The following is a 12,303-nucleotide window of genomic DNA, read 5'->3' on the forward strand; positions in this document are numbered from 1 at the left end:
AGCGGTACAAAAGCGCCTCTAGTGAATGCGGTGTTGCCTTAGAAACGAGCTGTTTCTAAGGCTCAGGCGTGCGTCGCTTGCTCAGGCGCACATTTCGGTGCCGCGCCGAACGCTGCGTTGCTCGACGCTCACCGCGTCCGATGCGGGGCGCGTAGTCGCTGAGCCGTAGCCCATTGTCTTACACCCCTTGGCGGGTCGACGGGAACGCTGTCGCGTTCCACTCTTGAAGGCGAAGCTTAAGCGTCCTCCAATTTTTTTTTATGCACTCGTTTCATGCACTCATGACGTGGCGCCACCTCCTACCCATTGGCTGCCCCGTCACGTGCCCAAAGAGGCACGCTCTAGGCCACACGTTTAGTCAGCCAGATGGCTACGACATGACGTACGCAATGACGCATGTACTAGGCACACCATTAGCCAACCAGAACCATGGAGTCACCGTGGCGTCGGGGAAGCGCGCTTCTCTCGCACCCCGAAAGCCTGGGCTCGATTCTCACTAGACCGAGATTTACCTAATATTCTTTTCAAGGGCACTCATTAACTTTGTTTACAGGAACCTCCCTGAGAAAGTTGACGTCAGTTCGCGTATTTGTTGATGTGCTTTTACTATTTGCCGTCAGCCATTTTCGGTACCGTCACCAGCCGCCGGATTTTCGCGTAATTGGGCACATAATGCCTTCGCATTAAAACGCGCGCATAAGAGGCGTAGGCCGACGCCGAAAGAAAGCCTGCAGGAGCCGTATTGTGTAAGTATTTCTTGCATTCTCCGTTCCTCTTGCCTTTCGTCATTGGCTGCCATGACGTCAGGCATTCGCTATCGCCAGTGTTAGCCGCAGGCTTACTGCGACTGGTGACAAGCGATGAATAGAACCGACACACAAGAACGCTTTACATAATACGGCGCTAGGTCTGGTTTTTCAGTATTCATATCTCTCTATGACAAGGGTTTCAGAAACTGCAACCATCGTTGAGCGGACGGGGCTATTAGACTAATGTCAGCTGCCTGAAATTGCGATATGCCACGCAATGTAGAGTAACTGGTGCGCAAAGGAATTCGATCCACCGAACGCGAAAGTGCATTCGAAAGTGGCAGAAAATAAATTGCGTTCGCATTGTAAAACGCATGATTTATAAAACCCTATAAGCACGATTTCCACAAAGCAAAACAAAATATAGATTTCTTCGACATCTGAATGTCTTGTTATTAGAAAATGATGTTCACTGTAGTGCCTACGGGGTTGAATTACCGGTCTCTTCTCCGCCGTTCAACTTGAGGATCTTTCAAACTTTACCGTGTATAACACTTCTCTGGCCACTCTGTTACAGAAGAAAGTACCAAAGAGCGTTTGATAAAGGAAAAAAATACAAATGAACAAATACAGGGTGACCATTCTTTAGTTTTACGAAATTTTTAAAATCGCCTGTTGCAGATAATGTAATGCTACTCCTTGAGCTGGACTATTCAGAAAGGCAGACATTACTCATACGAGAAAGTGAAACTCATTCTCAATTAACAAAAATCACTAATTATGTTATTAATGATATTGCTTCACGGCACATGTTACAATTTACGAATTGTAGCCGGTAGGCTTGCAAGGCCTACTTGCTTAGAACGAATTCGCAGAAAGGCGCCAGTTTGCAAATATGCGCCATCAATGTCGGCGTAAAAATGCACTGTTGTTCCACTTACTTTTTTAAGAAAACGCTCTTTTATGCATTTAAGCACAAAAGTAAATGGAACGCCCATGTATTCGCCCGACACTTCGGGAAATAATATCTCGGAACTGGCGTCATCCTGGAAATTAATTTTAAGTGGATACGTCTTGCAAACCCACCAGCTACAATTCGTAAATTGATATATGTGCCATAAATTAATTAATTAAGGAGATAATTAGTGAGCTTAGTTAATTTGTTTAATATGCGTTTCGATTCCTCTGGCTAGTAACGTCCGCCTTTTCGAATAATTCAGCTCAAGGACAAAAAGCATGTTATCTGCAACAGGCGATTTTTAAAAATTCTGGAAAACTTAAATATGATCAACCTGTAAAGCAAATCCAGGTATATAATAAATTTGTCTCTTCATTCTTTCAAATAATGAGTCATATCTAGGAAGTCAATTGTACCAATTTACAAGCATAGTGACATAAGAGATTGGGAAGCATCGGACAGTACCTGCTCGTCCAGAGTAAGCGGCACGCCTCAAACATATTCTAGAAAAATTCGGAGGCGGTAGGGAGGCACCTGTTACTAGATATAATTTGGCGAGAAACTAGGTTTTAGCAATTGAATTACATTTGTTTTGAATTAATCTGAGTGTCTTTTGTTACCTCAATGAGCCAAGATCTTTTAACTCGAAATCTTCATATATATATACATATATATATATATATATATAAACGAGAAGAAAGGGGGTTAACCGAGGGACCCGATAATTATTAGTCATATAATGAGAAGCCAACAAACACTGACACCAAGTACAACATAGGGGAAATTGCTTGTGCTTAATAAATGAAATAAAGTAATGATAAATTAATGGAAATTAAAGTGGATGAAAAAACAACTTGCCGCAGGTGGGAACCGAACCCACAACCTTCGCATGTCGCGTGCGATGCTCTACCAATTGAGCTACCGCGGCGGCGTTTCCCCATCCACTTTCTTGGGTATTTATGTGTACTAGTAGAACCCTGGGAGTGTTAGCCAGCGCCCCCATATATATACATATATATATATATATATATATATATATATATATATATATATATATATATATATATATATATATATATATATATATATATATATATATATATATATATATATATATATATATTTCTTTTGGTTTTGTTATATAGGGACCTAAGCGCTTAACCTAATAAAATTATCCTGGTGAGCAAAGCACATATCTTGGCAGGTTTCTGCTTTTCTTTTTTTTTTTTTTTTTGTCTGGCCGCATCCTGTCGTGCCTCCTAATTCAGACGTGGGAAGACGGCAGCCTGATAGTGACAGCGCTAAGCTCCACTGACGCCATAACAGAGGCAGACCCACGTCAGAGGCCTGGCCAGGCTGTATTGCGAGGTGTCTTCAAAGGTGGCGTTTGGCTAACAGCAAAGCATGAAAAATCCGCATAATAAGCAATCAGAATTTAACAGGACATGCACACAGAAAATGCATACTTTAGAAACAATTTCATATTCAAGATGAAGGGTTTTTAGTTATGTTAGATAAGAGGCCAGTACAAATTCACAAATGGCATCAGTTGTAAACATACAATACGAGCCGCAATCATATCCCGATATTGCTTTGGACCGACAACGGTACCGTATGAGGCGTGTGAATGTCGTTTGCAGATGTGAAAAACGCAATATCATCTGCATAAACAAAAGTAGTTATAGTTAAACCTTGATATAAAGAACTTCAATATAAAGAAATTCTCGATATAACGAAGTATTCAACTCTTCATAACCTCTTGCCATAGAACACCATATATTTAGAACCTCAGTAAGGTTTGTATGCGATTTCAATATAACGAAATTTCGCTTCCGCCGCAATGCCGAGACAAAAATTTGGAGGATGCTTAAGCTTCGCCTAGGGCCCCTCACTACGTCTGGCCATATTGAGCTGACAAGCGCAGAGCGTACAATGCGCGCTAACGATCGTGTTTGCAAAGTACGCGCCGCGGAAAGGCCCGAAATTTAAATCCAAACGTCGTTTTTTCTTTCCCTCGCGGCGACCACGCTCCAAGCCGACGGTGACCTACTCGTGACCCCGCACCTACGTACTCGTGTCCGTAGTGTGACGCCAATCATCGACACATGTGACTTCGAGAATTATTCAAGTAAATATCTGTTATTTGTCGGATCTGTTCCTTGAATTGACGAATTGAAGTTTACATAAATAATAAAAAACATGCAAATGGAATGTCTTCATGTTTTTATGTTTTACTTCGCACCGAAGCAAGAGAGATGTACTTCCACTTCGTCTGCTTGTTCCCACGGTCGTGCAGTCACGTGCGCAGGAACCAAAACTATGCCACTTTCTACCGTGTTCCAGCGTGTGATCATGCTTTGCGATCCGCTTATGACTGCCTCAGTATTCGTGTAGCTCTGAATTATGCCGCTAGTCATGGGTCCTTGTTAACAGCGCGCAAAATCGTGCGCCGCGCGAAACGAGACAAGCGCAACTGCTCGCGCTAGACGTTGTCAGCGGAAGTGCGCAGCGTCGAAAAAAAAAAGCGGAGAAAAAAAATGAAGGCGGGGCCTGTGACGTATGCGTCACGCGATCCTCGAGGTCCGTTATGGGGAAACAAAGGGAGGGAATTTCGCTTGCGGAGGCTAGACGGGGCGAGTGGAGAGAGTGCCTCGCCTGGCAGTGCAGCTCGCCTCCTGCACTCATGGGTTCGCGACACTGAAATATTTCTATCTCGGCTATTAATGAGCCGATTTGAAAAAAATTTTTGCGGCGACAGAACGCTCTGTAGAGGACACGTAACAACTTCTAGCGTGTAACCAAAATTTGCTATGGGGCCTGATGAGGGGCCCTTTAAGAGTGGAACACGATAGCACTCAACGATCCCCGACTGCTTCTCACGCTTCCTGGCAACTGGAGCGTATGTCATCATGTTTACCGGGAAACACTGGCCGCGAACGCTATGCATGAAGGCGGGATTTGTGGTAGAAACAGGGCCTCATTTGTGGTAGAAACACGGCCTCTTGAGTGTGTCGCGATGCGGTGGAGGCGAGCGCCAGCTGGAGGTACCGCAATGAAACGGGCGCGCCGCTCCGTAGCCCCCGAGACACGCACGCGAGGGCGTGCGCAAATGGCATACGCAGCGGTCGGTCTGTGAATTGCAGAAACGCCGGAAAAGGAGTTTCTTTGAGTTTTCGTGTAACATAATAATGTTTTATCGCATAGTGAAATTACAACCCAAGACTTATCATGTCTGTAGGTTGTGAGTATGTCGTACTTTACAAATTTTTCACGTATTTCTAGCTTGAGAAGTTTAATTCGGTAAATTCCTTGCGCCACATGGATGTCCCAAGTGTGGGTGGTTCGACAAGCTTGACGTCGACGCGGGACGCCAGACGCCGATTTTCTGCGACACGGGCTGCTTAACGCTATCGCGTTAATAAATAGACACTTCCGCTGGCGCAGATGGTCAAATGATTTAATTACAAGCGTCTGCGTGCAAACAGCCCTCCCAAGTCACGCGCGGCGCGACAAGAGCGACCACCGCAGTGGATCCGCATCATGTTCCATATAAAGTGCAAGCGCGATAAATCCTATCGCGGCTCGCGCACCTTGTGCTTTAGGTGCGAGTGAAAGTGTGCGAGGGTGAGACAAGATGGTGGCTTCCCGACTACCGCCTTCCCACGCGAGCAAGGGGAAAGAAGAGGAGGGGAGGGAGCTAGCGGTAACGCGATAAAGCGCGCACGATGGGCGGGTAAGTGAGCGCTTCGCGATCTCTGGTGCGCGGCTGCGTATGCTCAGCCGCGCACCGTGTTTCAGAGGTAATCCGCCGCGTGTGCATAGAGTGGGCGTGCCGAGACGGCGTGGCATCAAGTCAGCTGCCTTCCCGCGCGTCTTGTGTTGGTGGTCGCGTAATCTCGAGTTTCGGCGACTCGTTGGAGCGTGAGGCAGACGCAGCATTCGCTCCCCGCTGCCGGCGCTTTTCATGATAGCGTCGCCCGCGCTGGGGCGACGCTATCAGCTGCGGGGGCGCAGTGCACGCGAAAGCGTGACTGGCTTGGCTTAATTCGTACGGCTCATGTGAAGATGTTGACGTGGCATGAAGCCGTACTTTTCATCGGCGACTCCCCAAATTCATCAAAATAAATTATTTTCGCGTTCAAACTTGCTTTTTTCGATTGCCCGATAATTCGGAAAATTCTGCAGCGCCTTTCCTTCTAAGATAAATCGATCGGCGACTGTACTTATTTGAATAAAAGGTCGAATTTCAATACAACGAAATTTAGATATACCGAAGCAAATTGCCGATTTCACCTACTTCGTTACATCGAGGTTTAACTGCACTTCATGACGGAAAACTTGTGCTCATAAAAATACAAAATACTTCCGTTAATTAGACTCCCATTGACTCGATCCTGAACGACGGTCGGCGTCCATGCATTTTATGAGCCCTAACTTGCGTTATTTCGATCCTAAAATTGACCTTCACCGGGTAATTCAAACTTGATAAGTCAGCACACACGCCTGACTCCTACGGCTATCCCAATAGCAACCCCTTCAGTGGTAGCGTCTGTCTCGACGGCTATTAGAGGACAGTGAACGCGTTGAACACACGTCATTTACCATTGAAAACGCCTATTTCCGACGATTTTCAGGAAATCATCGTAGCTCACAATGTGTGGTTACGGTATTTACCCAATTCTAACGCGTTTTTTTTTCTTCAAGAAAATTGGACTGATAGTTGCCTTCTACGAAACCAAGAACGCTTTCACGGCATTTGTATACTTTACCGCATAATAGATATGTATCGCGGCGAAGCTTACTTCAGGAACCCCACCGGCATAGTACAACACATTTGTTTCTTGTTACCTATTATGTTTCTTGCTAAAAAATTGGGTACGTGCTAGATTTCAGCTTTTTTTTTTATGGAGCTTTAATGTTAACTAAACGTTATGTTTTTACTTTGGACTCATATAAAGCGGGCTCTCGTTTAATTCTGGGGTGTGTTAGAATCGGGGGTGTTTTGATGTTTTATTGCGATAGCAATTACATGGACCCTCCAGGCGCATTTCTGCCGTCGCCTTGGTGTTTCGCATAAAGTCTGTGGGGATGCGCGACTCTCGCGCGTCCCGATGTTTTTCCCGCATAGCGCGTCTCCTGTAATGCGGCTTCGCCGCGTGGCCTGCGTGATGCCCGCGGGGTTACTTGGGTGCGGGGAAGATAAGGCACTCTCTCTTTTTGGGTTCGGGGAGCAAGCGGGACGGACTTGCTGTGCCCCGCGTGCGCCGACCCATGCTTCTGCGAGACCGTCTCGCGTGGCCGCCTTGGGCACCGTTCGCGTGACAGTACGCGCGAACGACCAGGCGTTGGGATCCAGCATGGGGCGAACATATTCGCTCGATATCAGGTCGCGGTAAGTCGGACTTCTTGATTTGTCGCGCCCCCATCGGCATGTTTTGTGGATAGCAACTCGGCTAGCAGGTATTGATCTATGAAAGGTGCAATAAATGCCCTTGTGATTGTTTGCACTACTGTGTTGTCGTTCCTTTGTCCCAAGAGTACGGAGGAGAACCCCACATCTGGCGCCCAACGTGGGGCTCTTGGGGCATCGGACGATAGTTTTAACAGTTTTGCTTCGTTCGAGACCTTTGTTTGAACCGAAGCGTAGGCCTAGCGTGAATTTTGATCGCTAGCGTCGGCGGCGTGCTTTCTTGAGCGAGGTGACGGTGGCTGTAGTGTTTGAACATGTCAACATGCTAAGCCTTTTCGCAAGTGTTTTTTTAATGGCATTCGTTGGTACGAGAGCCACGTGGTCCGCATCCTGGGAGAGCGAGACTCAGCGCCCGCGGAGCGTTGCCAGGCCTGAAGCGAGTGAGTACGGAAGCCTCGTGGGTGGTCCGACTTTCTTATGTAAATAGCTTCTTCTATCTCTTTGACTCGGATGAAGTCGCGGCTCTGGGAGCCGGGTGGCCGCGGGCCACGGGTGCCACTACGGGCTGACTGGTATTGCGGCCTGGCACCGCGCGCTCCGACACCGTCTGGGACGGTGGGCGCCGTCAACTCGGATGCTGTGTGCACCGAGCGGAGTAGGACCACCTCACAGAGCTGACGTTTCTTCGCGGCTGCCTGTTTTGCGCTCATTTTGGGTGTTGTTTTTTGGGTGCCGGTTGTTGTCAGGGTAGCGACGCTTTAGGCCTAAGGCTTTACGAAGCTGCCTGTCGCACGTGGAGGGACACAACCTGGTGGACCGTGGCGTTGAGGTGTTGCAAGTTGCTTCCCTCATTCTATTTAGCCTCGCACGAATTGAAATTACTCGTTCGACTCAAGGAAGCGAGCTTCGTTCACGTGAACTTAGCATCTGAGTAGCTGCCCTATCTTTTGCTAGCCGAGTTGAACATCGTACCACGTGGGCGATGCGCATGAAGAATTTCTCTCTCTTGTACTACTTTAGTGTTTGCCGAGTGTGTTGAGTGCACGCAGAGTGATTGGAGTCACCCCTGGCTTGCTTTCACCTGCACATCGCCTGCGCTGCTGCCCCGGACTACGATCGCGCCACCCCGGGCGATGGTGATGCTGTGGCCAGTTCGGCGCAGCGACTTCGGCGGCCTCTGTATCCAGCTCACAACCCTCGGCGGCGGACAAGAGCCGGCGGTCACCGACAGCTTCGGCGGCTCTTGCCAGCAGGGCGCGTCGGCGCGAGCGACGCTTGCTCGTTCCGACTACTGCGTCGTCGTTTCCGGAGTCCTGGCCTGGAATCATGCCGTCGAGTCTGCAGAGCTGCTGCCGTGACCGGCGGACGCCAGCGGTGTACCCAGGGACAATGTCGGCTCGCATGCTATGGACAGCGTGTAGACATTTTCTCAGCGCGGCCACTGTTGCATGTACTATCTTGTTCGCGAAACACGGGTTAATGTTAGACCGTGTCACATGTTTCGCCGGAATAAGAATTGATTTAAGGTTGGGGGGGATGTGGGGATGCGCGACTCTCACGCGTCCCGATGTTTTTGCCGCATAGCGCGTCTCCTGTAATGCGGCTTCGCCGCATGGCCTGCGTGATGCCCGCGGCGGTCGATGTGGTTGGGGCGCAGTGCGAGAGATGGCGCGAGTGTCGCGCCGCTGCAGGGTTACTTGGGTGCGGGGAAGATAAGGCGCTCTCTCTTTTTGGGTTCGGGAAGCAAGCGGGACGTACTTGCCGTGCCGCGCGTGCGCCGACCCATGCTTCTGCGAGACCGTCTCGCGTGGCCGTCTTGGACACCGTTCGCGTGACAGTACACGCGAACGACCAGGCATTGGGATCCAGCATGGGGCGAACATATTCGCTCGCTATCAGGTCGCGGTAAGTCGGACTTCTAGATTTGTCGCGCGCCCATCGGCATGTTTTGTGGATAGCAACTCGGCTAGCAGGTATTGATCTCTGAAAGGTGCAATAAATGCCCTTGTGATTGTTTGCACTACTGTGTTGTCGTTCCTTTGTCCCAAGAGTATGGAGGAGAACCCCACATCTACCCCACAAGTCCAAGGGCGATAACATCGCCGCCGCGCGCCATATGCTGTATGTGCGAGTGAAAACGCGCAAGGGCGAGCAGACGATGGCGGCTCAATCTCGCGTGCGCAAGGGAGGAAAGCGGGGAGGAAACGCGCAGTTCTCCGTCGCGCGCAAGGCACCTGGGGGGCGTTCCACTCCGGCGGCGGCTGCATATGGCGGGGTCGGGCGGGCCGCGTCTTGAAAGTGATCTGCGTTAGGGACCGAGCGCGCCTAGTGCTGATAGCTTCGTGTGCGCTGTGTTTTCGCTGCCTAGTTCGCGTTGAAGCGAAATACAGCACGAAGGTCAATTCGCTCGCTGCTGCGGCCGCGCTTTCTCACTCCAGTGTTTTGACAGCGAGCTTCCGCGGTCATCGAGTGAGATGTGTTCATGCTTGCTTGTGCGCAGGTGACACCACGCTTGTTAATTTTGGTAGCAAGCAAATGCTTACAAGAATATACGGCCGCTCTAACTACTATCCTTACTTCATATAGTTGTCTACTAAATTGCTATCGCAATCGATGCTTTGCCTTTTGGGGCGAAAGTGCGACTTTTTCCTTCATCTTGTTTAATTCGTGAGAAGCGTGAGAAGAATAACTTCGTGTGGCGCAAGACAGACTATGGCAACGATGGCTTTGAGATGGCGCCAGAGGAGCGCGCGTTTAGGGTGCCTCGATGCACTTGCTCGCCTCCGCTCCATTCGTGGTGGCCCACGCATCGAGGCACTCCATGCGTCGTCTGCTTATCGAAGCACTGCATGCAGGTCTGTCTGCAGCGGCTGCTGTGAATCGCGCCGACGCATCAGCCATACGCTGCCTCTCGTGATCTCCAGCATAGACAGGACGTAATCTGTTATTAATATTGTGGGGAGCTGGACACTTCTGTGAAAATGTGCCTTGTATATAAGTGCTCAGGTTTCGTACATTAGCATCCAGGTGTTATTGTGCCATCATCATGATTCACAATGGTCATATTATTTGTTGGAATAAACTTTTTCCAAACACGCATCATGCAGATGTGAATGTAACGTAAATGTCAGGCATATCCAAGATGTGGTAGTCAAATGAGGGACATTCCTTATCTAGCAAGACATAGGGATATCCATACATCTTTGCAGTCATCCAGACCGAATAACCCCAACCAGCGCATATATTGGTCGGTACAGTGCAAAGTGTCTGCGATATGACTGCCCCAATTGCTAAATATGTAAACTTGCTGAACATGGTTGTGGGTACTATTTGTTTATTGGATAGTATACGCAAAATTTAACCACTAAATGCTGCAGCCAAAGTCCAATACGTCGAAGGACATGCAAGCTTCGACAGACATGACGCACGTGGATGTCACCGTCATGGTCTGTCTCGCCTACTCTTCATAACTATAAAAAGAATGCACCATGATCTTGCTAACGTACACTGCACATCACTTTGTATGGTGGGTATACAGAGAAGTGCACAGAATCATATAATGTACGTTGCTGTTCATATCGCGGACCCTGTTGCATTACACTTTGGACAGTCAATGTGGCAGCATCGCGACGCAGCTGTCAGTGTTGCTGCCGATGCTGGTGCATCAACACAGGCATTCTGCTCAATAAAAAGTGGTGTTTTCGTGTGCTAGTAGTACCCAGGATCATTAATGTTCTGTGGCCCAGAAGTGTAGGTGACCCTTGCAGACTCACGTTCTCCAACATTCAGACCCCAATGGGAGAAACTCCCTTGGTCCAATTTTGGCCAAACATATTGTAACAGATGGGATGGGTTTATTTACAAGATGGTAGATGGCCAAAGCATTGCAAGGGACAGGGTGGTTATCCAAGACCAACAGGCAGCAGGCAGCTGCTTGTGCACTATTTGACTTACTCTTCATTTGTCTCCGCTGTACACGTGTTATCTTCACCGAGGGCAGACGAGGCTTTTCGAGTGAGCTACATCGCCCCGTGGTAGGAAAGCTTCAGCCAAGCAATGTGCACAACTTGCATTTTGCATGACCACTGGTTCCAAGAGTTCACTCTCTCGATGACCTATGTCGCATCACTCAAGCAAGTCAGTATGACAAATGGTCCGCAGTACCTTGGTGGAAACTGTGTACAGCCCCTTTTAATGTGAAGCAATCTTGTCATGCAGCTCAGTTCTCCTGCCATCTATCTGACCATTTTCCTGAAGCAGCTAGAGTTATCAAATGCCTACATAGTACCCAATGTGCTGGCGAAACACTGTACAATCACTTATCACTCAACATACCCACTCTTGGCTTCCCAAAAAAGTATGCCACAGTCCTTACACAAGTGATCATTGTTGACTGTTGATGTCAGCCCTAGATGTCTAGCAATCTACAGGATGACTCCCCAACTACTAGCATTCCAGTTGCTTCGGCCACTGCTAAACCCTGCTTAAAAATTCTTGCAGTACAACGCTTCCAGGAAGGCACTTTACGACTTCTAGTGCATAGCCAAAATTTCCCAACAGGGGCTGGTGATGTGCCCTTTAAGGATACTAGTGCAGTGACGCTATCTTCAGCTATGCTGCATCCGACAAGAAATACAAACAAATCGTGAGCGTCAGGCACGAGGAAGACATAACCCAGCTGGCTATCAAAACTGTTGGTATGCTGGGGACACTTAGGGTCTTCTTGTATAAATGTGGCCATGATCGTCTGCAATGGCAACCTCCACATATTCCAGACCCGGCACGCTGCACCTTTCTTGTATGTGGTGCAACAACGGCAGGCTGGTTGACGGTGCAGTTCAACTGTTCTCTAATGAAGTTCAAGCAGCAGCAAGACGTCCAAGACTTGTTTGTCAAGCTGGAAGCTGCCAAAGCTCAGAACTTTATTATGATATAGTCATTCAAGTATGAAGTTTTGGTGTTCACTCTCCCTCAATGTCAGCTGCTCAGCTCCTCCACTTCTGATGATGACCTCAAGGCAGACGTCTTACTTGATTTCACTGTCACACTATCAACCGCACTGCCCCCCGTCCATGCTGCCAATCAGCCATGGCTGTCATAGATTCCTAGTTGAAGTGCAGGACGGCTACGTCGCCCTAACTCACTTAACCACAGCTCGTGTGTATACATAGGCAACTTATTTTGTC

Source organism: Dermacentor albipictus, chromosome 4 (genome assembly GCF_038994185.2).
Source record: "Dermacentor albipictus isolate Rhodes 1998 colony chromosome 4, USDA_Dalb.pri_finalv2, whole genome shotgun sequence".
Lineage (NCBI taxonomy): Eukaryota > Metazoa > Arthropoda > Arachnida > Ixodida > Ixodidae > Dermacentor > Dermacentor albipictus.